Raw genomic sequence first — 14,369 nt, forward strand, 5'->3', positions numbered from 1 at the left:
CATGGGTGTGATTCTAGATGTCAATTACATTGCACTGACCTATCAATCCCTTGACTAATATCATATGTTTTAAAAAATCTTGCAAAAATAAGTCTTCGTATTTAGTGGAGAAAGTTCTTTCACCTTCTTGTTCTTCTGGAACAATGGTCCAAAAAATCAGCCTTTCTCGTTTTCATATAAATTTTACTATCATCTCATAAGGTCCTTCCCCCAAAAATATTGACGACACTGATTTTGCTGGGATTACATTATACCTATCAGTTAATCTGAGTAGAATTTAGTTAAGTGATTGAGTCTTCAAATGCATGAATGTGGTGTGTTACTTATTTAGTGATTCTATAGATCTTTAATAAAGTTGTTATGTTCTCTGTAGAGGTTTTGCATATTATTGGACTTATTCCTAGATACAAACTATTTTTGTTGCAACTGTTAAGAAAATGGTTTTCACTTTTATGTCTACCTAACATTTTGCTGTTGTATTGAAATTCAATACATTGTTGTACCTATTGCAAAAATTGCAAAAAAAAATGCACCTAATTGATTTTGTACCTGTGGCTACTGCTAAGCTCTATGAGAAGTTATTGATTCTTTTGTATTTTCTATATTAACAATATGTAACCTGAAAATAATGAGAAATTTGTTTCTCCATTTTTTTATTATTTTACTTTCTATTTGTTTTCCTCCCTCGCTCTAATGGCCAGGATCTCTAGGTCAATGTTAAATATTTATCCTCAAAGGGAAAATTTCACAACATTAGCATTATTTATTATGTATGTTTCAGGTTTTTTGAATACATCCTTCCTCAGTTTAAATAATTTCCTTTCTTTAGTTGTCTAAAATTTTTAAACATAAATAAATGTTTAATTTTACCAAATATATTTACTTATTGATTGAATACGATTTTTGTCCTTTCACCTAATTGCTTTCTAATAATTGCTTTTGTAATGTTAAATTAAACTTATCTTTCTGCAACAAATCCGTTTTCATCATGATACATTAATCTTTTATACATATGAGATTATATATATATAATAATATATACAGAGAGAAGAGATATATAAGAGAAAAATAATATATATTACTTATATATCTATTACTTTTCTCTGTATATATTATGATATATACAACCACACAGTCTCTTTTTAAATTAATTAATTTATTTATTGCGAGAGAGAGAGAGAGCGAGAGAGAGAGAGAATCCCAAGCAGGCTCCACACTGCCAGCACATAGCTCTGACGCGGGGCTCAAGCTCATGAATTGTGAAATCATGGCCTGAGCTGAAACCAAGAGTCAGACGCTTAACCAGCTGAGCCACCTAGGCACCCCGTTAACCACACGGCCTTAATGATCCCATCAACTGTGTCTACAAACACTAATGTAGGATTCACAGAAGAGAAAGTTGAGAACTATGGGGATGCCACATATATCACCCTAAATAAGAATACAGTACTTTGCTGTATGAGAATAGGGCTTTATATGATCTCTGGAATAAAAAGCATCTTTGGAATCTGTTATCTGCACACCTATTTCTTTAAGTGCTGCTTCTACTCATTCATGTAGAATATGGAGTCTGACTCATCCCTAAATTCTATAATCTTAGCTTTGAACTTCACCACTCGCCCTTTATAGACTGGCCATACCCATAGACTTTGGTAAAAGTTCCTTATTATTGGAATTTTTTGATGTTTGGTCCTTCGTATTTGGTCATTTTTAATTCTCATAATATTATCATATTTGATGTATTTCTACAAATTACTCCATACTGGAATACAATGTAGTCGAGGATGGGAAATATTCTTCTGCACTATGCCATCAACAAATATTTACTGGATTCCCAGAGGGGCTGGGAACCATAGTCAAAATGAAATACTATAAGATATCCTTCATGTGTTTCTCCAGTTAGAAGGAAAAAGTTACATTCTCACATGTACACCTTGACACAAGAAAACAAGAATCCAGTGAATGGAACAGATGAGTATTTCTAAACATGACTGGTCATCAAAATCATTGGAGTAGTCTCTATTTCAAACGTCTGGGTCCAGCCCCCAAAGACTATGGTCAGTAGGATTGTACGAAGCATAGGATTGTATGTATGATTTTAAAATAATTTTTGAATACATCGGCTACACATCCAACATGAAATTTAAAAACCACAAAAGAATAATCAAATGAAAGGTTTTCTCATATCCTGTTCCTTTGCTTGTCTTCTCAGAAGCAACCACTCATAAAAATGTCTCAGTCCTTCTGGACTCTCTGTCTCTGTCTATGTCTCTGTCTCTCTCTCTCTTTTACAAAAGCAAGCATTACATACACATTGTTCTATATTTTGCTTTTTCACTTAATAGAACTTGAGATCGCTTTATATCCTCAGGAAAAAAATCATCTAGACAAAGCATGTCAATATTGAGACCATTCCTTTTATATCCAAGTAATTGAGAAACAAATTGCCATGCTAGAATGATTCCCTTTAAAAAAAAACTAGAAATATCAAAGTATGTCAGTTTTTAAATTTTGACTGCAAACTACTTGTATACTTCAGGAATTTTCAGCAACAGCAAAATGCTATTGCCAATACAGCTGTGACCATTCAGTCTTGGGTACGAGGTTGGATATGAAAACTACAGCGCGGAGATCTTCCCACTAAACGTGAAATTATTCACTACCTGTTTATTTTTTAGAATTCCCATAAGGACCCTTTTATTAGTTATAACACAATTGTTTGCAGCCAAAGCAGAAAGGATACAAAACTACGTTTACATCAAGAGAAGAAAACCTGGACTATTTGAAAAAGAACATAAAATGAATCAAAGCAATATTTAACCTGAAAAGAAAAACTTGGAAGATCATGCACTCTTCTACATTGAAGACAGTGGTCAATGAAAACTGAATTTCATTCCTTTCTGGTTGGCACAATCTAGTTGTCTTAGTCTTTTAAGTTTTGAAATTAAATTCCATTTCATCTGAGAGGCAAATAATGGTGTTATTGTTATTACCTCCGACTTTAGACCCAATTTTTACGGTAAAATGAAGAATTAGGAATCATATCAAGGGAACTGGCAGGAACTCCAGCTTGATTTATATGAACTTACCTTCAGCATCCCAACTGACAGGGAAGATGGAGGAAATGTAATGCTTTTAACAAGAAAGACATGTGTATGGCATGCAGAATACTTCTTTTTTCTGCCAGAGTTTTAATTTTCTTTTCTATAAATTTGGAATGTTGGACTAGATCAGAAAACCTTGGCTCATGCCCCAAATCCAGCTTGCCACCTGCATTTGTATACTTGTATATAAAGTTTTATTGGACCACAGCCACATCCATTTGTTAACATATTGGTTATGGCTGCTTTTGTTCCATTTGTTAACATATTGTTTATGGCTGCTTTTGTTCTACAACGTCAAAGTTGAATAGTTGCCATGAGACTATATGGCTGCAAAGCTAAGAATATTTGCAGAAGTAGGGGTGCCTGGGTAATTCAGTCAGTTGAGCATCTGACTTCAGCCCAGGTCATGATCTCATGGCTCGTGAGTTCAAGTCCCGAGTTGGGCTTTGCGCTGACTTTGCAGAGCCTGCTTTGGATGATCTCTCTCCCTCACTCTGTGCCCCTCCCTGGCTCACACACAAGTTCTCTCTCTCTCAAAAGTAAACAAACATTTTTAAAAAAATTATATGAAGGAAAGAATATTTGCATAAGTTTACAAATCCTTGAACTTGATAATAATGACTAATAAAACTTCACATTGGTGGAGAACCTCCTCTATGCTAAAAACTTCATATGCTTTACTTCACTTACATTTGTAAAAATGTTTAAGATGGATGCCGAACTTTGAGTAGTCCCTAAACTCACTTGGGGGAACTGATCTCAACTCAAGTTCAATAACTTTAAAGTCCTCATTCTTAAACAATAAACACCCATCTAGTTCTCAAGACCAGATATATTTGCGAAATGTGTATAGCCTATGACAAGATATGAAGGACGTGAGAGGTGAAATGTAGATTTATCAAATAGGCTATTTGAGGACAGGCATGATATCTTCCTTTTTGTTTCCCTAGTAACTGTCGCAGAACTGTTATATAGTTAGCACATACTAAAAATTGTATGAATGCATCAACTCTGCAGGCTTGAGGGAAATTAATATTGTATAAGATGGGGAGAGGCAACATAAAACCATGATAGAAGTCAGATATATTGTGGAATATTCCTGTAAAGGACATAAGAAAAGTAACATGTTCTATTTCAAGCAGGAAAGATCAAAGTTGAAACTAGCCATAATACCTTTGAGTGAGGGAGCAGATCAGAGTGGAATGAAACTTGGACCCAGCTGAAGAAGATGTCTTCCAAAGTACAGCTTGAAATTCCAGTTTCTTCCCCAAGGCATGGAATACTTATTGTCATCAATCTAGAAAGAGCTGTCAATACAAGTTGTAACTCTTTCTGCACACTTTCTTCTGTGAGCAGACTTCCTAGACGAGGGGTTCACTGTCTAGCTGGAAAATATCATGATTATTCCTTTGGTCACACCTCATTCAAAACACATCATTCAAAACATTCACTTGAATAATTCCTAACTTCCTGTAGTGAGTCTCTAACCAGCCCAGCCCAAGAAAAGTTAGGTCCTAGCCAGCAATATAAGTGATATCACCTAAGTGTCAACACAAAGCGAGCAAACATTTTAAAATTTCTAAAAGAGAGAGAGAAATAAAGAGAAAGAAAAAAAGAAAGATAGAGGGAGAGTTTTATTTAAGTGGGGACAGCTCCCCAAATACAATCTTCACAAAGAGTGCTCCAGAGAAGGAATGCTTAATACAGGATTATGCATGTTTTTTTGTTACATCAGGCATTTGAAATCATCTGGCCAAGGACATTTCATACAATTACAAACTTTATCTGCTGCTTTTAGCATCTGTAAGGTTGCAGGCTTCAGAACATTCTCTTTATTTGAAATGTTTCCTTTAGGTTATTTGCTAACAAGGCAGATGTATAGTGGGTGCTCGGTGAAGAAATAGAGCCCATGCTTTGAAGTTTGGTGAAGTCATTCTGATCTTGATAAGAGTATAGCTTCCCTGGGAGCCCAGGAGAAGAGCCCACAGACATTAAAAGTTGAAAATTTCCTTTACTGCAAGTATCATGTATTAGGGTGGGAAATCGCCAAGACAACCCAGAGAATCTAGGGATGGCCAAGATTGGCCCAGTATTTCCTTTCATGCATCCTCCAGGTTTACCCACCCATCACCTTTAAATGTTTTAAACCTTCATGAATGGAAGGCGTCTGTCCCTATCTGCAACAGTCACCCTTCGGTGACTCGAAAACTGTTTACCCTTTATTCCTGACACACAACTCAGCTCGATTCTTTTATACCGAGGGACATATGTTATGAACACGTTGTTATGGAAGGTAGAGACCACTTATTCTCTTCTGTCCAATCTCCAGAATTTTCTCTTATGTCTAGTAGTTAACACAGGAATGAAGGCCAATGGTCACTGAACTGCTATGAATGCTGGAAGGAGGAACGACTATTGAGGGCCCGGTCAGCCCATGATGACATCTTAGGATCATAAAGCCTATTGTTTTAAAGGCAGGATGGGCCATGCTTATCAACTATTATACATGTGGAGTGAGGATAGAGCCAGAGCAAATAAACAGCAAGCAAACAAACAAAAAAAACAGAGCCATGTAAATGATTGACCTAAGAAGCCAGAATACAAGTGACAAACAATGACTCCCCACAGGGTCATACATTGAAATGGTGGAGGGGCACCGGGGTGGCTCAGTCAGTTAAGCGGTCAGATCTTGATTTGGGCTTAGGTCATGATCTCACAGTCGTGAGATCCAGTCCTGAGTAGGGCTCTGTGCTGGGTGTAGAGCCTGCTTGAGATCCTCTGTCTCCCTCTCTCTGCTCCTCCCCACTCACTCACTCCCTTGTTCCTTGAAAAAGAAAAGTTAAAAATTAAAAATAAGTGGGGATATGGAAGGCTTTCATTCCTAATATCCTGAGACAATGGAGGTCCTGGATTTCATAAAATAAAGCACAGTCAGTTACAATATATACACTTGGATTAAAACCACATCTCATAATGGAAGAAGTTCTAGATTAGTTTTAAATCTTCACATATACCTGAAACATCTTCAAAATGGATTTCCTTTCTGGTCGTTCCCTCTTAAAACCACATACCATCCCAATATTTTCAGGCTCCTTAAAACAAAATGGCATGGTTCGTCCCCTACACTCAATTTTGAGAGCTGAGACCACCTTCATCCACACAGCTTTAACTGTTGGGATGGAGATCTGAAGCCACTTGTGTCAACATGGCATTCCTCTTTGTTCCAGGAGATTCCTGGCCAGGAAGATAAGACTGTAAACCAATAAATAGCGTTACCATTGGTGCCAGGACTTTTCTAAAAGCCAAAACATTTGAATGAATAGTTTGCTCATCTGAGCAAGCAGCCCTGCTGTGGGAACAATGGGTTGCTCGTTTAGCCAAACAGCTCACTTATCAAACATCTGTTTATTTATCAAAACTCCCTGCAAGATGCTTGCTTCGCTGTGCCCACCAAAGCGAACATACTATATCAAGAACTTGACCCAATCCCAGTAAGATATGTGCGTTGAAAGACCTGCCTTGAAGTACTCCTACCAAACTCCTACCAAAGTCTACGCCTGGCCTCTTCTTCCCGAGACGCTACCAAGACTACCGAAGTCATGCTCTATCTCACAGTAGGTTTAATTGGCTTAGCTTTGTTTGAAGAACAAGGTTTGCTGGTGGTCTTTTGCGGAATTGATAGTCAATCCGCATCTATATCCAACTGTCAGCTGCAGTGTCTCCTGATCTTTAAATGGATAAACCCCAGTAATCATGGAAAGAATACAGAAGGACACATGCCTGGAGAAATATGTATGGGAAACTTACAGAACCCTCAAGCATTTTAAGATAGCTCGTCAAAAAGAAATAAGACCACAATTTTATCTATGGCCCAAAGGGAGTTTGTTGATATATGTATTTACTATGATAATACTACATATACTAATAGTATGTGTAATAATACTATATATACTAACATAATCATTAATCATGAATCATTAAATACCTTTAAAAGATTATTGTGAGATTTTCTGATTCACATTCCAGATTCTTCAATAAGAAGTAATAACATCTGAAGAGATAGAAAAAAAGAGAAAGAGATATCCCAAGCACAACTTTGTAATGTACATTATGTTATTTCAAATGAGTTCCTCAACCCTTACTCCCACCCTCTCAAGCCTCTTCCTTCTTCTCTTGGTAAATGATTTAATTGACATTCTAGTATCCAGCAATGCTGCCCATGTTATTTCAGGACTTTGAATCCCTTATGTTGGCTCCATTGTGTCAGCAAGAAAATTTCCTTCCTTCCTCTGTTCTTTCCTTTTCTGCCTTGCCTTGCCTTTCTCTTCCTTCCTTCCTTCATCTTCCTTCCTTCCTTCATCTTTCTTTCTTTCTTTCTTTCTCTCTCTCTTTCCTTCTTTCTTTCTTTCCTTCCTTCTTTCTTTCTTTCTTTCTTTCTTTCTTTCTTTCTTTCTACTTGAATTGCCTCTTCCGTTGGTTGCAGTATATAAATAGTTCTAATGATGCAGTGTGATTCTATATCTATGATTACCTGGAGATGTTGTGTCAAATATACAGCATCATAAATGATACACTGAGAGGCACCCAGGGGGCTCAGTTGGTCAAGCATCCAGCTCTTGATCTCAGCTCAGTTATTGATCTCAGGGTTGTGAGTTCAAGCCCCATGTTGGGCTCCACACCCAATATGGAGCCTACTTAAAATATAAATAAGGAGGGGAACCTGGGTGTCTCAGTAGGTTAAGCCTCTGACTGTTGATTTCTACTCATGTCATGATCTCATGGTTCATGGGTTCTAGCCCCATATCAGACTCTGCGCTGACAGCACAGAGCCTGTTTAAGATTCTGTCTCCCTCTCTCTGACCCTGCCCCCCCGCCTCAAAATAAATAAAAAGTGTAAAATAAGTAAATAATACATTTAAAGAGGCATTTTAAATTTTTTTCTGCTCATTTTTGTGTCATTTGATCTCACCATCCACTATTACTCTCCTACTCTCCTGGTAGTCGCATGTTCTGAGTCTAAGAGTTCTTATTCACGACTAACGAATTGATCGATTATTCATTTAAGTCTTCCTACCTAATCCAAACTATGGAATTAACTGTGTCTTACTTGCAGCTGTTCAAAAGAATGGTCCATAAAAGCATCTCGGCGTTAAAAGTCTACTTGCTTTGTCGGGTTTTAACATGTGGGTTTTATTATTTTCAGGCACGGTGAGGCCAACATATCAAGAGAAGCTTACCATTGAAAACACAGTTTGTTAGTCACAGTGCCCCAGAGAAGGGAGCAGGCCATGCCACACAGGGCCACATGAAGAAGCACAGGAGACAGAAGGAATGAAGGGAAAGTATCTGTGGAAGCCCTTATTGCGGTCCCATGGGAAAGTTTTCGCACAGCAGGGAAGCAGGCGTGGGATCAGTTCGTTTGAATCATTTCTGGGTATAGCTCTTCTGGTGCACAGCAGCTATCTCTAGTTGTCTGCTGCCTGGCCTTGGGATAATGAGGGCAGAGAAATATTGCCTCCTGAAGCACAAAAGCCATCTGGAAGAGGTCGTTCAGAATATAGACTCTGGGTTGGTCTGTATATGAAAGTAATGCTGGGGCATTCATTTGCCATCCCCAAGAATTGAGGCAGCCTCTCCAAGTCAGTGAGGGCTCAGATGCCAGATCATCAAGAATATAAATAATAAAAACGTATAGTTAACACATTGTATTGAATTATAATTTGCATATGGTAAAATTCACTAAGCTTAAGCATACAGCATAATACATTGTTTATATTTGGATACACTCTTGTAATCACCCCCCAGATCAATGTTAAAACATTGCCATTGCTCCAAAAGATTCTGTTGAGTCTCCTTCAGCTTAATACCTGCCTCTCCCAGCAAGGAAGGCGATATTGTGACTTCGATTAGAATTCCCTGATCTTGAACCCCATAGAAACAGAATTGTACATTATGAAACTTTTTATGTCTGTTTTCTTTCATTCAAATTCTCTTTCTGGGGTTTATCCATACGGTTGCACTTACCAAGTTTGTTACTTTTTAGTATTGTGGAGTCTTCTTAATATGAATATAATGAAATGTGTCTATTTACTCTGTAATAATTGAGTTGCCATGAATATTCCTGTACATGTCTTTCACGGACACGTGTACTCATTTCGCTTGTGCATACCGAGGAATAGAAGTGATGAATCATGGGACTGGTATTGTCTCTAGTTTTAGTGGATACCACCAAAACGTTTTCCAAAAGTTAAAATAATTAACCATCCAATCAACATTATATGGGAATTTCCATTTCTCTGCATTCTTGACAACATTTATAATTGACAGTCTTTTTTTTTAACGTTTATTTATTTTTGAGACAGAGAGAGACAGAGCATGAACGGGGGAGGGGCAGAGAGAGAGGGAAACACAGAATCTGAAGCAGGCTCCAGGCTCTGAGCCATCAGCCCAGAGCCTGATGCGGGGCTCGAACTCACGGACTGCGAGATCGTGACCTGAGTTGAAGTCGGACGCTTAACCGACTGAGCCACCCAGGCACCCCTGTAATTGACAGTCTTCTTAATTTTACCATCCTGTTGGTTGTGCAGTGGTTCCCAGTCATGGTTTTCACTTCCATTTCCCTGATGGGCAATAATATTGAACACTTTTACATATGATTATAGGTACCTCTTCAAGATCTTTGCCACCTTTCATGTTGAATTCTCTGTATTTTTCTTATTTAATTAGTAGGATATCTTTATATATTCCAGATATCAGTCCTTTGTCAGATAAATATTTTTAAAATATTTCCTCCCAATCTGAAACTTGTCTTTTACCTTCCTTAATGATATATTTTGATAAACAGAAGACCACTTTATCATCTTTAAACTTTCATTATTAATGCTCTTGTTTTTAGTAATTTTCACTAATCCCAGGATTAGGAAGATGTGTCTTCTTCCAATAGCATTATTATTTTACTTTTCAGTGATTGGTCTGTGAGTCACATTAAATTGATATTTGCGAATGATGTGGAATAGACTCCTCAGTATCACCAAAACTTTCTTGCTTATGTTTGCAATGCAAATGGACAATTTCTTCTTGAATTAATTGTGAATTCGACTGTAAACCTCTTTGTGTTACCATAATCAATAGTTTCTATGATTAGTGGAAGCCAAGTTTTAGAATTTTGTAATCACAATTTATGCATGCAATTCAGAACAAACCCAACAAATAAATTCATGAAAATGAAGCCAATAACCTAAATTTATGATTCAAATAAGCTGAGACATCTAATTTACCAAGCTTAAACCCTGCTCCTTCTTAAAAGTTCCTTTTGGAGTTCTTTAATGCAGTTGTCTACATTAGGTCAAAGTTTTGTTTTGTTTTGTTTTACAACATTTGTTTTTAGAAAAAGTACTGTGTAAGCCCCAAATCCGTATACTTTCTTCAACATAGTCAAGAAATATGCATCTCATTTACTTTATGCTTTATTTATAATCAAACAGCCCCCTAAAGGTTCCCCCTTAACTGTAATAAGACAAACCTTAGAAAATCTACCTAAATTAACTTGCTAGTGTCTAAGAAAACTACAAAAGTAAAATCATGTTAACAGAAGAGAAGGCAAAGTTGTTTTTGATTAGAGAACTTGAGATTTATCTAGTAAGCTCCCCCTGACATCGAGAGGTGAATCTGATGACTTCTGCATTCCAAGAATCTTTGGTAAGGACTAAATGTGGTTCATGAGAATATACAACCACAAAAGAAACCTACATGGCAACTGTTTTCTCATAATCCTTCATTCTTCAGCACATATCTATTGAACATTTAATATTTCTCTGGGACTATAAATCTCAACAAAAAAGCCATGGTCCTAAACATTCATGGAGCTTCTAGTGCAGTTGGATAAATAGGTAAAATCACAGACTGGGGGAAAAAAAAGTAACTGCATATTATAATAAGGCGAGGGGAGAGAAAATGCTTACACAGAGAAGAAGGGGCCAGATGAACTTTCAGGTTAACGGTAGATGAGCAGAAAAGGTCTCTTCAAGGAAGTATAGAGCATCTAGAGAAAAACTAAGCCAGCTTTACAAACCATGCAGGCCACCTCGTGTCCAAAGTGCTCACAGAGACAGGTGAGAGAGCAAACTGACATGAGTTAGGTCTATTACTTTGCTTATGTTTCTGCCTTTGGAAGTAGAGGAAAGAAGACTAGAACCTACAAGCAGATTCCGAAACTACTGCAAGTGAAACCCCAAGATAACCTGCCCGTGGTTCTCAACAAGAGAACCAGATATGCCAATGTCGCCAAGAACCCTCTAAGCTTGCTTGTCCCTCAATATTAACAGATAAAATAGAATTCATTTCCAGCGGGCCATGGAGACCCAGCCCATAGCCTGAGAGAAAATGTCCAGAGATCCAGAGAGAATGTTTGCCCTTGTGGGCTTGGATTTGCCCTTGGACTTGGACATGGATTTGATTATTTTAACCTTTGCCACTGATGTGGTTCGTTGTCCTTAATGTGTTCCATGCAAGAGTATGACATATTCTTCAGATTGACAAAGTCTTGGTTTGCTCCACAAGATAATTCTACTTCTTCAAGAGATTCTGCAACATGCTCAGCTAATATAAAAAGAGCTTTGAGGGGCGCCTGGGTGGCTCAGTCGGTTAAGCATCCGACTTCTGCTCAGGTCACGATCTCGCGGTCCGCGGGTTCGAGCCCCGCGTCGGGCTCTGGGCTGATGGCTCAGAGCCTGAAGCCTGCTTCCGATTCTGTGTTTCCCTCTCTCTCTGCCCCTCCCCCGTTCATGTTCTCTCTCTGTCTGAAAAATAAATAAACGTTAAAAAAAATTAAAAAAAATAAAGCTTTGATAGCTGGCACACTGCATTATCATCTGAACAGTTCATATTACAGCATATAGACATTTTCCTCCTGTAGAGAAAACACCAAATTTCCCTTTCTCTTTGGTTAGGCATAAAGTAGAAAAATAAGCACTTCTAAGGAATATTTTTTAATCTTTTTCAGGTTTTTTCTGTGAATTTTCTCTGCTTCGTCTCTCAGAATTAAATAGAAAACAACACAAATATTTTCCATGAAGACTCTGGATTCTTTTCGCCAAAGATACCCTGAACTTAATGCATTTCAGGATGTTGAGATATATAAACTAGGATCTCTGTTGACTAGATCTCATGCCCCTGGGATCAAAACGCAGCAGAACTTTTACAAAACCTGCTTGGGAAGATGGCATCTTGGTGTCCAATATCCAGCTATGACAGATAGAAAGAATGCTACATTTCCCTTCCACTTTGAAGAAGTATCATTAAATAGATACTGTTCTTTTAGGAATGATACTCTCAGCAAAGTCTTCAAATCACTCTTTCAGAATGAAAACCAAGTGTCTCAGAGAATGCAAGAAGAGATTTTGGAAAACATGTCTATGGAGCTCATGTCAGCCTGTTAAATTGCTTAGTCCTCTCCCGGTTGGAGATTATATAATATTATATACAATCATATTATATATATGAATATATAATCATTATTATATATATGAATATACATTTTATATGATTATTGTGTTATAGGATTATATATATGATATACATATAGATTATATATGATTATATATATATAAGATTATATATAGAATATAAAATATATGGAGAGGGAGAAAGAGAGAGAGAGACACTCAGTTATGTGCTCAATTGTTTCCCCTCAAAATTCATACATTGGAGTCCTAACCCCAAGTACTCAGAATGTAACTGTTTTTGGACATAAGATTTTTAAAGAGGTAATTAAGGTTAAATAAGGTCCCTAGGGTACACCCTAACCCAATATGACTAGTATTCTTGTGAGAAGAAGAGCAGATTAGGACACATACACAGAGGAAAGACCAGGCACCATATGAAGACACAGCAAGGAAAGAGCTATCTGCAAGCTTAGGAGAGAAAAAGAGAAGAAACCAGCTTAGCTGACCCTTTGATCTTGAACTTCTAGCTTCCAGAATTGCAATAAAAATGAATTCCTATTGTTTAAGCCACCAGTCTGTGATAGCTTTTATGGTGATCCTAGTAGACTTTTTTTTTTAGATGTATATACACTGTGGAGGTATACATATCTCTCTCCAATACAAATACAACTTACACAATATCTACACACACTGTTTTCTAAAGGTGGTGGTGTTTGTGCAAAACTTATGGGAGATATCAATTACGTCTACAGCAGCCCCTATTTCTTACAGCATATCTGGTAGATACTCTGGAATTTTTAGATCTTTGGTAGTTTTTCTAGATACTGTTTGAAAATTGAATAATTCATCATTATTATTATTTTTTTCTTTTTTAGCTCATTTCTCTATATCCTATCTTATAACACTCAGATAAAGGAAACCCAGCTAAGCCATTTGGCATTCTTCTGGGACTATACTTAGCAAATCCAGCAGTTCAATAACAATATTATCTACTTTTTACATTCCTATAGGTGACAATATTTGAGGTTTTTAAGTTGCTATGTAACAAGGGTCTCCTTGCCCCCAGGTTCCAATAACATTTTGCTCGGTCTTCATTAAGCCCTCACCAATGGCCTTCTTGAGGCCTGTCAGTCATCCACTACCAAACTCAAGACCTTCCAGGTTCCGCTACCATGAATCTCGAAGCCACGTGTCTTTGGTTTTTCTTACAGCAGCATGATGTTTCTGATATCACATCGTGTCTCCTTTGCTACTTCTGCATTCAAAACCCTCTCCAACTGTAATGGAAGAAAATAACAATTTCATTATGCTCACCGATTCTGGGGGTGGGTCATTCAAACAGCACAGTGGGGATGACTTATATTCCAAGGGATCTGGGGTCTCCATTGGGAAGACTTGAATGGGAACAGAAGACTCAAAAAGCTGAGAGTTCTAATAACTGTGACTAAAGGATCCAACTCCATGGTGCCTTAATTGTTGATATCTGGTCCCGGAACTGGGATTATTAGAAGGCTTAGCTGAGCTCAGACTGTCTTGTCACCTAGAGTGCTTGCATGAAAACCATCTCCCTATGGCTTGGGCTTCCCATGGCGTGGTGACCAGGATACAAAAGGGAGCACCTAAGAGGCACCTTCCAGAGAGGGAATGTTCTAGAAGAACCAGATGGAAGTTCATGGTCTTTTATGATCCCACCTCATCAGTCACATAGCATTATGCTTACCCTAATTCATTGGTCAAAGCATTCATGAGCCCACTCAAACTCAAGAAAACAAAAATATAGATCACCAGTCAGCAGTCTAGGCAAGGCAAAAAATTGGGGTCA

At 37.6% G+C, this 14,369-nt stretch overlaps 1 long non-coding RNA gene across 1 annotated transcript in view; it reads right to left on the reverse strand.

Annotated features, from left to right (window-relative positions):
• The window catches only part of LOC106975112 (uncharacterized), a 32,647-nt gene extending 18,550 nt beyond the window's left edge, over window positions 1–14,097 (reverse strand). The window contains exons 1-2 of the long non-coding RNA XR_003420990.2: window positions 13,862–14,097; window positions 4,278–4,411 (exon numbers count right to left, since the gene is read on the reverse strand). This is a non-coding gene — a long non-coding RNA (uncharacterized LOC106975112). The remainder of the gene's footprint in view (window positions 1–4,277; window positions 4,412–13,861) is intronic.
• Between the last annotated feature and the right edge of the window lie 272 nt (window positions 14,098–14,369).

Source organism: Acinonyx jubatus, chromosome B1 (genome assembly GCF_027475565.1).
Source record: "Acinonyx jubatus isolate Ajub_Pintada_27869175 chromosome B1, VMU_Ajub_asm_v1.0, whole genome shotgun sequence".
In the NCBI taxonomy this organism is placed as follows: domain Eukaryota; kingdom Metazoa; phylum Chordata; class Mammalia; order Carnivora; family Felidae; genus Acinonyx; species Acinonyx jubatus.